We start from the raw sequence: 11,900 nt of genomic DNA, 5'->3' as shown, positions 1-11,900 counted from the left end.
GCCCCTTCATTTCTCTGCCATGCCGCCGACACAGTAAGAAAACTGCACCAGCCCTGGAGTTCAGAACCAATGGGAGGAAAACACGGAGTGGGAGAGAGGGAAGACAAACATGAGCACACTGGAATAATCTGAATAAAACCTGTCCCTTCCCCACAACTTCCCCCCTGGCTGGGGCAAGCCTTAAATCCAGTCCACTAAACTGTGGCTCCTACACAGATTCAGTGACGGTATAGGCTTGTTCACACACACACAGGTAAAAGCTGTCTTGCGTTTATGTGAAAGTGGTTGATTTGTACAACTCAGCTACTGTGTACATAGGCGCACAGACCATACACCTGCTAATGTTATATGGAAAAAACTGCAGTAGTGAGTACACAGAATAGAGTTGCCACGAGTCCTCTTTTTCCCGGACATGTCCTCTTTTTTAGGGGTAGAATTTGGGACAAATTGCATTTATTTGCTTTGAATGGCACATGGATTGAAAACTGCTTTTGAAAACTCTGACTATACTTTCTGGTATGAGACATAGACATAACTGGTGGCTGAAGACTTGCTTTCCCCTTCTCTTTTCCCGCCTCCCTCAGCAATATATCACAACTTCTATAGCCTACATATAGCAGGGGTATTTAAAATGAGAGTCGTCATAGCGTCTTCTTTTTTGCTCTTCAAAATACAGGATAGTACATGCTGCTGGGAGGTGGCAAGAGGATATGACTGTTACTTTCCTGTTGTGTTGAGGCAACCGGTTGGCAGTGGCAGGCAATTGTGATAAACAAGATGGTGGACCAGGCAGTCTGAACATGCAGGGTACTTCTTGTGTTCTTGTGGGAGAATGCTATTCTATGCATCATTTTACATTATCCTTGAACACATTTGAATACATCAGTTGGCTCTGAAAGTCCAGATTTTTCCGGCTGGTGTGCACATTCTATGTGCCATATGGAAGAATTAATAAGCTAAAACATCACAAGAAATTACCGACATTTTGACTGGCCTTAGGGGGCTTTTTACTGGCAATAAAACTGGTTCGGTCCCAATGGAATTTCAAAGTGTTTCAGACTGGGGCATTAAGAGATCTTGATTGCAGCCTTGTCAAAACCACTGGAGACAGAAAGAAGCCTGCTTGGTGGTCTATATGACAAGCTCGTTTCCAGATGCATCAAAAACTTGCTGTGCTGGCTTTCCGGGAGAGGACAATGAAGTCAGATCTACTGAATCCTAAACTCATAAAGGCAGCTCTAGCTCTCTTAACCAATCCCCAAACCTATTGCTCATCCTGACTCGGCACTCCCAAATTCCTCCTATGCTGAGACACCAACAGACATGTCTAGAAGCTGTATGAGTACAAGACTGTAGACCAGGACTTAAACAGGGTAGTTCCCAGGTTGGATCCTTTCACTCTAAACAAGTTTCTGAATGCTTTTGGCTTTCTCCACTGAGTGATGCTACCAGCAAGGGCCTGGGCCTAGAGATAAGCACTCAGTTGTGTGTTGTAATCATCAGGGCCAAATGTCTACTATCCCTTGGAGCAGTTCTGAGTCAGATAGTGCTCGGATCGTCATACAGCTCACACAGAAACTCACTACTTGCTCACACTACTCATCTGCCCACCTGCCTAGAAATTAACTACAGTGGTACCTTGGTACTCAAATGGCTTGGCTCCTGAACAAATTGGGCCCTGAAAGCCACTGTAGGAATAACGAGGACAACAGGAGGTTGGACGCAAGTGAGCTGTGCGTGAGCAAGCTGAAGAACAAGCTTTGCAGAGCCTCTTTTTATTAGCAAAAGTCAACAAATGGAAACAGTAGTGAAACCACTCTGAACATGACGTATTTCCATCTAAGCACATTTCCAGCATTATCAAAGACACGTGTCAGCAGGCGTTTCCCTAAAACGTTTTCCCCAATACTTGATTGCATCTGTGTCCCCAGTCATGGTCCAGCCAAGCGTTATGTCAAGCAGCCAAATCTGTGAGAGGAGAAACGGTCAGGGGGAAAACCATGTTTGCTAGCCAAGAGGCACAAGTTCAGGGAGCATGGGCACAAGGCTCCTGGGCACACTGTTGCATGCCGGGTGCGAGGTGTGCCTCAGCACAAGCGGAGCATTACCTCCACAGCCACAAACCTGGAAGTGAGTGTTCCGGTTTGCAAACGTTTTTCGGAAGCCAAACATCCAACGTGGTTTCTGCTTGAGTGCAGGAAGCTCCTGCAGCCAATTGGAAGCCGCACCTTGGTTCTCAAACAGTTTTCAGGAATTGAATGGACTCATGGAACAGATTAAGTTTGAGAAGAAGAAGGAGGAGGAGAAGGAGAAGAAGAAGAGGAGTTTGGATTTGATATCCTGCTTTATCACTACCCGAAGGAGTCTCAAAGCGAATAACATTCCCCTTTCCCTTCCTCCCCCACAACAAACACTCTGTGGGGTGAGTGGGGCTGAGAGACTTCAGAGAAGTGTGACTGGCCCAATGTCACCCAGCAGCTGCTTGTGGAGGAGCGGAGACACGAACCCGGTTCACCAGATTACAAGTCTACCGTTCTTAACCACTACACCACACTGGCTCTCATGGTTCCATGGTTCCACTGTGCTGCCTTTGGAAAACAGTGTAAGAGATCAGACTTACTACTGCTTCCCATTCCCTAGATCCACTGATGCCTACTGTTGCCCAGAGCAAAATGCATGGACATTTGAAGTATCAGCCGTCCTCTTCAGCAGTTTTGTTTTTTTCATACACACAAAACAAAGTTGTAATGTCATCAGTAATAATACATAAAATACTATCCAGCTCTTTTTTAAAAATGAAGAAAACGGGGGTAGGGATGGAATTGGAACACAAATTTCAAATTCCGTTAAATTTCAAATTCCCTCCCTCAACCGGCTGGTAGGTAGGAGGACAAAAGCAAGAGGGTGGATCTACACACAGGGGGGGGGGAAGATACGTTATAGATAAGTCATAAATCAAATCACTATACAGTCAAACCTTGGTAGTTGACGTAATCTATTCTGGAAGACCTTTCGACTTCCGAAACATTCAGCAGCTGAAAACTGAAAGCGGAAGCCTCAATACAATAGGGAAACTCAAAACGGAAGCTGCGTAGCACATTTGGCTTCCAAAAATTGTTCAAAAACCGGAGCAGTGAGTGCTGGGTTTTTGGTGCTCAGGAGCCGAAACGTTCCAGAACTGAGGCATTTGGGAACTGTGGTTTGACTGTAACAAAAGAAAGAAAGAAAACCTCTATGTAAAACCACATAGAAAAGGTTTGTTCTCTACAGTGCCATCCAGTGTTGCATGTTTATAACACATTTAAAACACTGTTTTTTGACTAATGTAGCTGAGACCAGAGTTGAAGCATATGTGAGCTAGACTAGAAGCAGGTAAAAAATGGAGATGTAGAGTGATGCTTGATTTCTGTTTGGATCCAAGGCTTTGGCTATGGGAGAAGCATGACCTTATTGGGGTGTTAATGTTGTGAACTCCTCCATCAGGCTGTATATAGGTATAAATAAATCATATATCCTAAAGTCTCTGCTGTGCCTCATTCTGAGGAAACGGAACCCTGAGTGAGTGTCAGGAACCCCTGAAATCTCACACTGTTTGGAGACTGGGGTGGCGTGCAACAATATGTACCTCAGGTACCAAAGGTTTGTCTTCAGCATGTGATTAGCCATGTCTGGTGGTGGTGGTGAATGGCTTAGGGGCTGTGGATAATAAAAATAACATGTGGTGAGAAACCTGTTTACTGTTTCTAACCAGAGAACACATAATCAAAAATGGAAACAGACACCCTCCACCCAAGATATTGAGGATTTCTCATAGTGCCTGGGAAGAACTGCAGCCATACAAAAAATGGGACAAAGATCCAGTTGCCAATCAATAAATGAGAAACAGGGACAGAGGCTGCCTATACGACTTAGTAATCAAGTTGTCATTGCTCATTTCTGCACATTTGAGTTTTTCTTGCTTGGGTGCCAGACCAAAGCACACTGAAGGAAACAGCTCAGAGTTTGCAGGACCTGTTCATTATTTTCCCCATTGAGGTTTTGAGCTGTGAAACAAACAAAAGAAAAGAAAAAGAGGATGCCTTTAAATATTGGACACTTGGCAAGAAAACCTCCTGGTTTACAGAAAGTAAGACTCATCTCTCTCTTTCTCACAGAACTAGAATTCCACCCCCACCAAAGAATGTGCTCAAAGCTGTGAATAAGATCTGCCAGAGGGGCCTTTTGTCTTAAGTGAAATAAATTTAAAATTAGGCCCAGCAGCTGCAACAGCTGTTTCAGCAGCCTGGCTTCCTCATGCTCAGCACTCACCATTCTTTTTCTGCTTTCACAGAATCACAAAGCAGGAGGGAATCAAAACAGAGAATCTAGTCCAATTCCTAGCTTACTCTGGGGCTGACTCTGGGGCTGCGGCGCTCATCTCGCTTTATTGGCCGAGGGAGCTGGCGTACAGCTTCTGGGTCATGTGGCCAGCATGACTAAGCCACTTCTGGCAAACCAGAGCAGCACATGGAAACGCCGTTTACCTTCCCGCCGGAGCGGTACCTATTTATATACTTGCACTTTTGACGTGCTTTCGAACTGCAAGTTTGGCAGGAGCAGGGACCGAGCAATGGGAGCTCACCCCATCGCAGGGGTTCGAACCGCCGACCTTCTGATCGGCAAGTCCTAGGCTCTGTGGTTTAACGCTTGGACTAGTGTAAATATACTGCTTAAAGAAAAAGAAAAGGCAGAAGGGTTCTCTTTTCCTTCCACTTCCCAATAGAAAACTCTTCATCCTGAGGAAAGGGGAAGGGGTCAGAGAGATCAACACATTCTTCCATAGGTGAAATGGTAACTGATACCCTTGCGGAATAGCACTTAATGTGCAAGTACCGGGAATTTATGAAGGTTTAGGTTGGAGAAAGCACACAAGAGCAGTTCGACTTTGAGAAGGTTGCCACCTGCTGTGGAAATTAAAGCACCGCACTGAGCTCGTGATCAAGAAGTAAAACACAAGCAGGAAAGACCTGAATCTAGGGCTCTTTTGAACGTCCCTTGAGGACACACCATTTCCCTACATCCATGTCATTGCAATATGCACATTTTGTAGACTATCTAAAGAACTATTATAATTGCATGAAAACGCAAGCAGGATTTGAAATATGAGCAACAGTCGAAAGACATTATGTCTAATTATAGACTGTTAAAAGTTAAAATAGGCAGTATTAAAGGATAAACATGGGGGGGATGGGAAGTCAATGGATTAATCTGTTGACAGTAAAGTATCTAAACTTTTGAGAACTAAATAAACAAAATAGTTTTTTAAAAGAAAACCTAAAAGGTGATAAGTAACTGATATCTTCCAACACAATTTGTTGTCTTCTGTTGTTTATGGTGAATGTTTATGATACAAAAATGCACATATATATGTTTTCCTTTGTTTTCGTTTTTTAAACATTTTAGCCAGTTGCCCCACCCCAAGAGTTGTTCCAGCAATGTCCCTCTGGCCACCCAAGAGCCTCTTTTAGCTGCTGAGAGTGAGTCTCTCTCTCTCTCTCTCTCTCTCCCCCCCCCCCAGCCAGGTGGAAATAAGCCTTGCAGCAGGGAGCAGGTCTTCCTTCCAGCACTCATGGCAGCAGCAGTTTCAGTGAAAATTTTCAACTTTCTAATTCCCAAAATGAGGGTTGCTAAAAAGTTGTAACATGATCAGGGAATTCAAAAGATATTTTAGTTAAATTAATATAATTTAGTTTCACCTGGTAAGTAAAATGTGTGTAAAATTGCACGGAAACCATTAAAAATAATGGTCAAGTACTTGCAGCTATATTATTATTATATTATATTATATTATATTATATTATATTATATTATATTATATTAATTATTTTTATTATATTATAATTATAATTTAGTATTGCCTGACATTTTCAGAAGGTAAAATTAAAAAATGTAAAGTCAGACATAAAGTCAGACTATGGGCACAGTCATTTTTTAGAGGTTTGGCAAATCTTTTTGCAAAAAACCACAAATTTGAGACCAGGCATAATGGCGTTTTATTCCTGTAAGTTTATTATAACACTTGTAAGGTATCTTTTCCATCTTTTTCTCATGCTGGGACACTGTATGAGATGTTTTTAAAAGAAAAGCAATCACTTTGTCAATAGCAAGTTTCTGCTGCCCTCTATAGAGCAGTCTTAGAAGTGGAGACACTCAAAAATGGTCACCAAGAATTGTAGGTAGCTGTGTTGTCGATCTATGGAGGGGAGTAGAGATACCATAATTTTTTGTGTAGAAGACTATGTCTATTTCTTTAAAAATCATGCTAAAAAGTGGGGGTCGTCTTATACATGGGTAGTGCATAGGGTGGATGTTTGATTGGTTGTTGCCGAGGCTGTCAGCGGCTATTGTGCGTGTTATTGGTTGCACTTCGAGACCCCCAACCACCACCCAAAAAAGGAAGAGACAGTGAAACAGGATTCTAGTATAAGTTAGTGGGCAAAATTTGGGCCACAGCTTTATTGAATACAGAATGTGAGTGGTATTGGCTTAGGCACTGGAATCATCCAAGCTAGATCAGACTCCCACTCGCTTCGTGGGGAATATGATAAAAGGGTGAAACACCGCCAGAGGGAGCCCCGCCGATGCAAACCGACTCAAGCTCATGCCCGGTGCCTCAGTGGGGTCCTAGTATGGCCCTAGCCCAGGAGTAGGCAACCTAAGGCCCTGGGGCTAGATACGGCCCAATCGCCTTCTCAATCCGGCCCACTGATGGTCCAGGAATCAGCGTGTTTTTACATGAGTAGAATGTGTCCTTTCATTTAAAATGCACCTCTGGGTTATTTGCGGGGCCTGCCTGGTGTTTTTACATGAGTAGAATGTGTGCTTTTATTTAAAATGCATCTCTGGGTTATTTGTGGGGCATAGGAATTCGTTCATTTTTTCCCTTCAAAATATAGTCCGGCCCACCACATGGTATGAGGGACGGTGGACCAGCCCACGGCTGAAAAAGGTTGCTGACCCCTGCCCTACCCCTACCGCGGGATTTTGGACAAGACCCAGGCCAACGCCTGATTCCTTTAACGGAATACCCTTGAGCTTGGAGGGGCAGGTGATGGTTGCACCTCCCCCCCCCCCATTGCTGATCCAATGCCTAACCACCAAACCTTACAAAGTTGTGACGATTGCTACACCGTAGGCGAAAACCAAATGGCTCTGCCAATCTTCCGGATAGAAAAATTCATACCAGGCCCCCATTGCAAAACAGGCCACCAACAACGTCCATAGCAAGGCCAACACACCAGATTAAAGGGGGGGGGGGGTAAATGGGTGGGTGGGTGATCCGCTGCACGAAGGCAAAGAGGTCCAGCAAATATCGTGCAGGGGTTAAATACCCACAGTTTGTTTCTCACTCTTCCCCTTGCCAATAATCTACAGACCAGGCTTTCATTCAGAATAAGCAATCTTTCCCCTACCAGGAGAGCTAAAAAGTAAAATAAAAATAGAGTTTGTGAGCAGGCACTGAAAACAGCATGATGAAGGCACTTGCTGGGTGCCAATAAGCATTGAGTTCCAAAGAGCGACTGAACTATCGATCCCTTGCCAAGTGCAGAAGTGGGGTGCTTATACACAAGTCAGGTGCTTCTACTATTTTGGGTTCGGATGGGGGAGAAGGAGGGACAGGGAACAAAGAACAGCACAGGGTTGGTTTCAAGAGGACTTTCTAGCAGCCCCACATTTTTCTTTATTGCTTTTTATTTCTGATCTCTGATCTCATCTCTGATCTCATACCTTACCTATTATCTCTCTTCTTATCTTCTTATCACCTCTGCCATAGAATGGAGAAATTTCTAGGGCTATTGAGCTAGAGAAGGATGCATCAGCCACACTGTATGGCAAGTTCAACATCTTTCGAAATTTAATAAATTAAAATAATAATAATAATAATAATAATAATAATAATAATAATAATAATAATTACACCCCGCCCATCTGGCTAGGCTTCACCAGCCATTCTGGGCAGCTTACAGCACATAAAAAATTGTAAAACATTAGACATTAAAATTTTCCCGGTACAGGGTTGCCTTCAGATGTCTTCTAAAACTCAGATAGTTGTTTATTTCCTTGTTTGTTTATTTACAGAATTTCTAGAAATTTAATAAAGATATAAATAACAAAACCATCTTGTAATGACCAACTCCCCCCACCCCCTTTATAAAGCACAGAGTGAAGAGGAAGAAACTGGGCGTTGTGATTACAAAGTTATTTTAACATCTACTTACAATTCACAATTTAGCATCTCTTTGCCTGTTGTCTGATTTGCCTCTTGTCTGATTTCAATACCGGCCCTTTTTTCTTTTTGCTTGTTGATTGAATGTATGGGCAAGAAACATGCTGGGCCATCAGCAGAATTTTAGAACAAGTGTGTTTCCTGATTTGTCAGCGGGAAGATTATTCTTTCCACCTACCCTCACATACATGCACAACCTTGAAGCACATCAGGCTCCTTGTGTTTACTGAGACACAGCAGAGAATATCATAGCTTTAAGAAATATGATTTATTCAACTATTTACACCTTCAGACTGCATAGAGGGAGTCCAGATCTTACAGCATGGGTAGGCAAACTAAGGCCCGGGGGCCAGATCCGGCCCAATCGTCTTCTAAATCTGGCCTCCGGATGGTCCAGGAATCAGCGTGTTTTTACATGAGTAGAATGTGTCCTTTTATTTAAAATGCATCTCTGGCTTATTTGTTTTTTTTTTTTTTAAATAATTTTTATTAATTTTCCAAACATGTAATAAAAACAAACAGTAAAACAGAACAAAACATACAAACAAATAAACATGTATAATTTCATAAACTTATTTTCCTTCACCTTACTTCCCGGACTTCCCCATACCTCCCTTTTTCTGCATCCTTATTTTTACCTTTTCACAGCAACTCTTCATTTAATTAATTGACTCATCTTCATCATAATTTCCTTAGACTTATGATTTACAACTGCAGTTCTCTGTTTCTTAACCCCATAACATCTCAACACTCCTCAATGTTACAACAATTTTTAAGATATATTTTAAATTTCTTCCAATCTTCTTCCACTGTCTCACTCCCCTGGTCACGGATTCTGCCGGTCATCTCCGCCATTCCCATGTAGTCAATCACCTTCGCCTGCCATTCTTCCAGAGTGGGTAACTGCTGCGTCTTCCAATACTTTGCCAGAAGAATTCTTGCCGCTGTAGTAGCATACATAAAAAAAGTTCTGTCCTTCCTTGGCACCAATTGGCCCACCATGCCCAGGAGAAAAGCCTCTGGTTTTTTTAAGAAATGTCCATTTAAGGACCTTTTTAATTTCATTATAGATCATTTCCCAGTAGGCCTTAACCCTCGGGCAGGTCCACCAAAGGTGGTAGAAAGTACCTTCAGTCTCATTACATTTCCAACATTTATTATTGGGCAAATGATAAATTTTTGCAAGTTTGACTGGGGTCATGTACCATCTGTAGATCATTTTCATTATATTTTCTCTCAAAGCATTACAGGCCGTAAACTTAACACCTGTGTTCCATAACTGTTCCCAATCATCAAACATAATGTCATGACCTATGTCTTGTGCCCATTTGATCATAGCTGATTTTACTGTTTCATCTTGTGTATTCCATTTCAGCAGCAAATTATACATTCTTGACAAGTTCTTAGTATTGGGTTCTAACAATTCTGTTTCTAATTTCGACCTCTCCATCTGAAAACCTATTTTCCCGTCCTGTTTAAATACCTCGTTTATCTGAAGGTAATGCAACCAATCTCGTACTTTAGACTTTAATTTGTCATAACTTTGTAATTTAACTCTTTCACCATCTTGTTCTAAAATTTCACAATATTTTGGCCATTTGGACTCCATGTTAAGTTTTTTAGTCTCTTTAGCCTCCATTGGTGATAACCACCTGGGAGTTTTACTTTCCAATAGATCCTTATATTTTATCCAGACATTGTACAATGCTTTCCTAACAATATGGTTTTTAAAACCTTTATGTATTTTTACCTTGTCATACCATATATATGCATGCCAACCAAATCTATTGTCATACCCTTCCAGATCCAAAATGTCTGTATTCTCAAGAAGCAGCCATTGTTTCAACCAGCAGAACGCTGTCGATTCATAGTAAAGTTTCAGATCCGGCAGGGCAAACCCCCCTCTGTCTTTTGCATCAGTTAAGATCTTAAAGTTTATTCTGGGCTTTTTGCCCTGCCAGACAAATTTTGATATGTCTTTTTGCCACCTCTTGAAACAGTCCATCTTGTCCAAGATCTGGAGTGTCTGGAATAAAAACAACATTCTAGGCAATACATTAATCTTGATGACAGCAATTCGGCCTAACAAGGAAAGTCTCAACCTTGACCATATTTCTAGATCTTTCTTCACCTCTGTCCAACATTTGTCATAATTGTCTTTAAATAAATTCACATTTTTAGAAGTCAAGTTCACACCCAGGTACTTCACCTTTTTTGTTATTACTAAACCTGTTTCACTCTGAAACTTCTCTTTTTCTGCCATTGTTAGATTTTTCTCCAACACTTTAGTTTTTTGCTTGTTCAATTTAAATCCTGCTACTTGACCAAATATCTCAATTAGTTCTAATACTCTTTTGGTACTAGTATCTGGCTGTTGCAAAGTCAATACTAGGTCATCTGCAAATGCCCTTAGTTTGTAATTTCTGGCTCCGACCTGAACTCCTTTAACCAATTGGTCCCCTCTAATCATGTTTAACAAAACCTCCAGGACTGTTATAAAAAGTAAAGGGGATATTGGGCATCCCTGTCGTGTACCTTTTTCTATAGGTATTTCTTCCGTAACCACATTGTTCACAATCAACTTTGCTTTTTGCTTAGAGTATATAGCACCTATACCGTTTTCAAAACCTTGGCCTACCCCCATCCCTTGGAGATTCTTCTTCATAAAGGTCCAACAAATATTATCAAAGGCTTTCTCTGCATCCACAAAAATCAAAACCGCCTTTCTATTAATGTTCACTTCCAACAGTTCCAAAATGTCTATAATGTTCCTCACATTGTCCGACATATGTCTCCCTGGAAGAAAGCCTGTTTGGTCCTTGTGAATCTCCCCTATCAACACTCTCTTCAGTCTTTTTGCTAAAATGTCTGCAAAGATTTTATAATCCACATTAAGTAATGATATAGGGCGGTAGTTTTTAACCTGGTTCTTTTCAGTCTCTGTTTTCGGTATAAGTGAAATAAAAGCTTCTTTCCACGATTCAGGTGCCTTTTCCCCTTCCAAGATTTCATTACAGACCTCCTTCAATGGTTGTATTATCCATTCCTTCAATGCCTTGTAGTATCTAGCCGTCAAGCCATCTGGTCCTGGAGATTTTCCCAACTGCATATTCTGAATGGCACCCTCTATTTCTTGTCCTGTTATTTTCTCATTCAGAATCATTTTACTTTGATCTGAGATCTTTGGTAGTCCATACTTCTTAATAAATTCTTCTATTTCCTGCTCATCAACTGGCCCTTGTGCATATAGTTTCCTAAAGAAACTTTGAAAGCAATTGCTTATCTCATTTGGTTTGTGGATAATTTTTCCATCCATTTCCAAACTTGTCACAGTGTTCAGTTTTTGTCTCTTTTTCAATTGCCATGACAGAAGTTTCCCACATTTGTCTGCCGATTCAAATGTTCTTTGTCTCATTTGCTTTATTTTCCATTCTATCTCTTGATTCATCAATTCCATATATTGCGTCTGGTAATACTTTATTTCTCTCAAAATCTCATGAGACTTTGGTTTAGACCTCAATTTCTTTTCACCTTCTTTTATCTTTTCCAAAAGTTTTTCTTTCCTCTCATTCTGCTTTTTCCTCTTTATGGAATTTTGTTGTATTAGGAAACCTCGCATCACGGCCTTGCTTGC

Source organism: Podarcis muralis, chromosome 17 (genome assembly GCF_964188315.1).
Source record: "Podarcis muralis chromosome 17, rPodMur119.hap1.1, whole genome shotgun sequence".
NCBI classification, from domain to species: domain Eukaryota; kingdom Metazoa; phylum Chordata; class Lepidosauria; order Squamata; family Lacertidae; genus Podarcis; species Podarcis muralis.
The sequence above is the reverse complement of the archived record's forward strand: the minus strand, read 5'-3'. Positions refer to the sequence as shown.